The sequence below is a fragment of the Elephantulus edwardii genome, unplaced genomic scaffold (assembly GCF_000299155.1).
Source record: "Elephantulus edwardii isolate Elephantulus edwardi_28Jun2011 unplaced genomic scaffold, EleEdw1.0 scaffold00066, whole genome shotgun sequence".
Taxonomy (NCBI): domain Eukaryota; kingdom Metazoa; phylum Chordata; class Mammalia; order Macroscelidea; family Macroscelididae; genus Elephantulus; species Elephantulus edwardii.
In genome coordinates, this window is record NW_006399816.1 from 436,465 (window position 1) to 441,705 (window position 5,241).

Genomic DNA, 5,241 nt, shown 5'->3' on the forward strand with positions numbered 1-5,241 from the left:
ATTTCATTCCTTGATACCGAAAGTCAACATAAATCAAAGTCAACTTGGTAATAACTAGCAGAAAAAAAAAAAACAAAAACAAAAAACAAAAATCCGAGTTCCCATCTCTTAGTGATTTTGTCTTGAATTGAATTTCATATAATACCTTTACAGTATGTTTCACTCATGTGTTGTTGTTGTTGTTATGTGCCATTGAGTTGCCTGTGACTCATAGCGACCCTATGCACAACAGCCCTAAAGCCTGCTCTATTCTGAGCCAACAATACTCTCTCTGATTCACCTACCCTCGTCATTGTTCATCTTTGTGATGTATAGCAAGAAATTGCAAAGACCATGGCCTGGATCGGGTGCACCTTAGTCTATAGAGTGACATCATTCACTCATATACACTGTGTTTTAGACAATCTTTCATTTACATTGTGTTTCATACAATCATTCATATACATTCGACTTTACATTATTTTTTATACAAGCTGAAAAGTATTTTTTTTAAATCACTAGAGCAGTACACAGACAGAGAATTTCCAGAAACTCAAGCTGGATTTAGAATAGACCATAGAATCAGGAATATTATTGCTGAAATAAAATGGATCTTGGCTGAAAGCAGAAAATACCAGAAGAATGTGCATTTGTATTTTATTGATGATGCAAAGACATTTGACTATTTTGATTAGAACAAATTATGGCTAACACTGAGAAGAATAAGGATCCTAGAACCCTTCATAGTGATCACATGAAACTTAGGTCAAGAAGCTGTAGTGTGAAAAAGGAAAGAAACACTGCATGACTTAAAATCCAGAAAGATGTGCATCAGGACTGTATCTTTTTCTCTTATTCATTCAGTCTGTATGCCAAACAAATAATTTCAGCAACTTGACTTTATGAAGAAGAGTATGGCATCAGGGTTGGAGGAAGACATACAACAGTCTGTGTTATGCGGATGACACAACTTAAAACACTTGCTGAAGGTGATCAATATGGATTACATCTCAACATCAAGAAAACAAAAATCCTCACCACTGGGCCAATAGGCAACATCATCATACATGGACAAAAGATTGAAGTTGTGAACTATTTCATCTTGCTTGCATCAGTGATCAACACCAGCAGTCAAGAAATTGAAAGACATGTTGAATTGGGAAAATTTGCTATTAAGGACCTCTCCAAGGTGTTAAGAAGCAATGATGTCAGTTTAAAGACTAATGAACACCTAGTGCTTTTGGTACAATGATTTTGTGTATTCCTTCCATTTTTTTTATTCTTCCTGTATCATTCAAATTTTGCCCATGGTATCTCTCAGTATTGCAATTTGAGGCTTGAATTTGTTTTTCCATTCTTTCAGCTTGATAAATGATGAGTGAGTTCTTCCTTTTTTATTCTCTAACTCCAGGTCTTAGCACATTTCATTAAGGTTCACAGCCTTGGAAGCCAAATGGATGGTCCCCATGAGTCAGAATCAAAACTATGGTCATAGGCTGGGTTTTATTTGGTCCTTAAGTGTGGGCCAATGTGTCTTCCTTCAATAATACAGTATAAAATGGAGGAAAGGATTAATTTTATAGTAGAGAAATTTGATAGCTGCTACTTCATCCTGAGGATCATGATCCATATCAACAGTGATAAATCCTATTGACAGTATGACGTGATGAAAACCACTTCTGCTATTGCTTTCCTCTGAACTTGTATACCCTGTATAACATTAAAAGAGACAGTCTGCAAACACTTGACTCTCTCTTCAAAATTGTCAAAACCCAGGGCAGTCTCAGAAATAACAATTGTGGCAAATGTTAATAACAAGGAAAATTAGACGTGAATCTCTTACTATCTTTCCAATTTTTCCATAAAGTTAAACCTACTCTAAGTTACTAATTTCAATTAAAGAAATAAAACTCTCAGTAGCCACTCAGGCATTATCCAGAGCAGAAAATACGTTTGTTCTCCAATAAATACGATCTATCAATGGACAACCATGGTTGGGTCTTAGGCCAATAAAACCCATTACTGAACAGTAGGTAGGTTATAGCTGACATTGTGCGCAGGATGAATGGATGCCCGGCCATTGCTTGAAATCTTGCCCTGATGCAAAGAGAACAGGGTCCCAAATATATTCCAGTAGCCCACTGGGTCCACTTTTTCAGATTTTTTTCTCCTCAACTTTTGTGTCTTGAGTTGTTATTGTTGATTGCCTTCTAGTTGAGCACGACTCATAGTGACCCTATAAACAAAAGGCCTGAAGCCCCTTTACAACTATCAACATTTATCAAAGTTCATAGAGTTTCTGGTGGGTGGCAAGTTATTTAGGAAGTGGATGGCACTCCTACCCTGAAAGGATGTCCAATATGGATTTCCTCAATGAGCGTTCTTACCCTTTGACCTCTAGTTGTAATTAGTCCTTGGAGGTCTTTAGTAAGAGATGAGAGGGAAGGAGGTGTTTAAGTTTGGGGGGGGTTCCTTCTTGGCTCTAGCTATACTGGATCATAAAGTGTCAGCTGTGTTTCTACTGAAGGCCACAATTCCTATCAGTGGCCCTTTCCAGTTACTATTCAGTTACTTTTTTCAGATTCTACTAGAGCTTCCTCCCTTTATCTGTTATTAACCCAAACCATAGCCTTCACCTCAGCACTGTGGATACAATATATAGGAAACAATTAGCAATTTTACCAGTATCTTGAGTATCAGGTAGAAATGTGTTTATCCTCAGGATAAACTCAGGAAATGAATGAACCAGTTAATGAATCATGACACCCTTGGTCGCAAGCTAAGCGGCTACAGCACTGAGAAATCCTATTGATACTGAGCTTAAAACCTTATTCGTTCGCTGACTGCATGAATGATCTGGGGCAAGTTGTTTAGATTCTCTAAGCTTCAATTCCTTATTTAAAGTAGTGATGATATTATCTTCTTCACTAGGTTGGTTAAATGAAAAATAGTCTATGCAAAATGCTTAGCACAGTGCTTGGTACAAAAATAAGTGTTCAGTAAGCAGTGGTTATAAATGTCAACTAATTAGTTATCTAATGCAGTCATGGTTAAAATTAGCTGGTCTTTTGCAATAGGTAAACGAATAAGGACACAAACAGACAATTAGGAAGCAACTAAAAGTAATGGCAAAGTTGTCAACATGTTCGACATAGGAAATGAATAAAGAAATATGAAGTAAAACAGCTGTGAAATGCGGGAGGGCTGGGGGGGATAGAAGTGCAGCAATGAATGAATGGAAATCCAAAATCTCTGTAAATGTTCATTAAAATGATTTAAAAAATTATTAAAATAAAATTTAAAAAAACCCCACCCAGCTGTCAGAAAACCTTTTAATAAAGTATTTAAATTTCTCAAGGATGCTATGCAACAGGTTCTAATGCCAGCATTTATTAATTTTCTGAATTTAAATGTACTCAATAATTATACTTTTTATACTCTACACCAAGACTTCAAACCAGTTTGCTCTGGTTTGACTTCTTGCTGAGGACTTGTGTTTCCACTCCTGTTATATCGAATCAGTACAAATCCTCTGCTGTGAAGTCAGTTCAGATACATAGCTACCCTTTGTTACATTTCCAAGGCTACAGCAGAGGAGACAGTCTTTATCAGAGGAGACTGCTCATCTGTTTCCTTGGATCACTAAGGGGATTCAAACTGCTGACGTTTCTGTTAGCAGCTCAATCCATAGCTACTAAACCACTAGGGTTCCTAATAATGAATCCAAATATCCTGAGTCTACATGTAACCTGAATCCTGTATACGAGTCAGCTGGGTAGCCTCACTTATGATTTATGGCCTCTGAAACCCAATGGAGGGTCAGCTGTGAGTCACTTCTGACTTAATGGCAATTAGGGGCTTGTTATTGTTTGTTGGGTGTTTTGGGGTTTTTTTGTTTTGTTTTGTTTTGTTTTTAAAAAAACCCTAACAAACAATAAGATATGGAGATGTAAATTCTCAACAGGGGTCAGATTGGAATAAACTAGCTTGAAGCTCTGATCTGGATCACAGAAATAAAGAAAGGAATGTGCATGCAAAGATATTCTTAACAGCTGACTTTGTAAGAGCAGCGATGTGATGAATACATGGATGGTTAGATAGCCTCTCAACTGAGGCAATTCCCACTATGCCATTCCTCACGTGCCTCCCAAAACCCACCAGAGGGTCAGCTAGGGGTCCACTCTGACTCCACGGTACACCACAGCAGCAGCAGCAGCAGCCCTATCGAGCACAGTAGAAGTACCTCAGTGTATTTCCTGGGCTGTAATCTCTGCAGAAAAGAAGCCCCAGTGGCCTAACATGTACTATCTCAGGCACTAATCACAAGGTTAGCACTCAGGATGCGCCAGGTGCTTGCTCTTCAGGAGAAAGATAGGCAGTCTCCTCCCATAAAGATGTACAGCCTAGGAAACCCAATGGAGAGTTGCCTCAGTGATGTTGAGTTTGAGTCCTTACGAAAGCAGAGTGCCTCAGCTTTCGTCCACAGAGTAGCTGGTGGGTTGAACCTTTTGATTAAGCAGCAGAGATGAACCACTAACACCTTGAGGGTTCCTTGCAATAGAACACAAGAAGAAAGCAACAAAAATGGAAGCAAAACCCCATTGCCCTCAACGCAATTCTGACTCATAGGGACATTCCATCACAGATAAATATGAAAATGAAGTTGTTGAAATATCCATCAACAGTAGTAAGCCTAGCTAAATGATAGATAGGAGCCCTTATAGCACTTACTGGTTAGCAGTTCAAATCTACCAGTCACTCTGCAGGAGAGAAATGGGCATTCTCCTGTAGAATTTACAGCCTCGGAAACGAAAAGAAGATGGTAAGTTCATTTTGTGTTTGGTGGTAGAGGGTAGGGGGTGTTTGGTTTTGGTGGGTGTTTTGGATATTATGGGGTAAGAAGGTGTTTAATTAGCTGTCAAAAACAATCAAATCAGTTAGTCTTTAGAGCTGTAGCATGCTGGTGTTGATGACAATATGAATGTTAGAATTATCTTCTCTCCTTTTCAGAATTTTCCAAGTTGAATGAATGTTGGTTCTAGCCCTCAAAGAAAGAATAATCTTTGTTTTTAAAAGAATAAAATTAGGTGTGATCAGGGATTAGTGGAAAAGACATTTCTAGTCAAGCATGGTGTTTGCTGCTGAAGCAGATGCAGATCGTAGGCAGGGCTGATAGATGGATCCAGGGCTCCTCCATTCTCCCTCCAAACCCACCATCTCATTTCTTTTCTTGAGTTTTGAGAGTGAGAAGTAGGTGTCTCT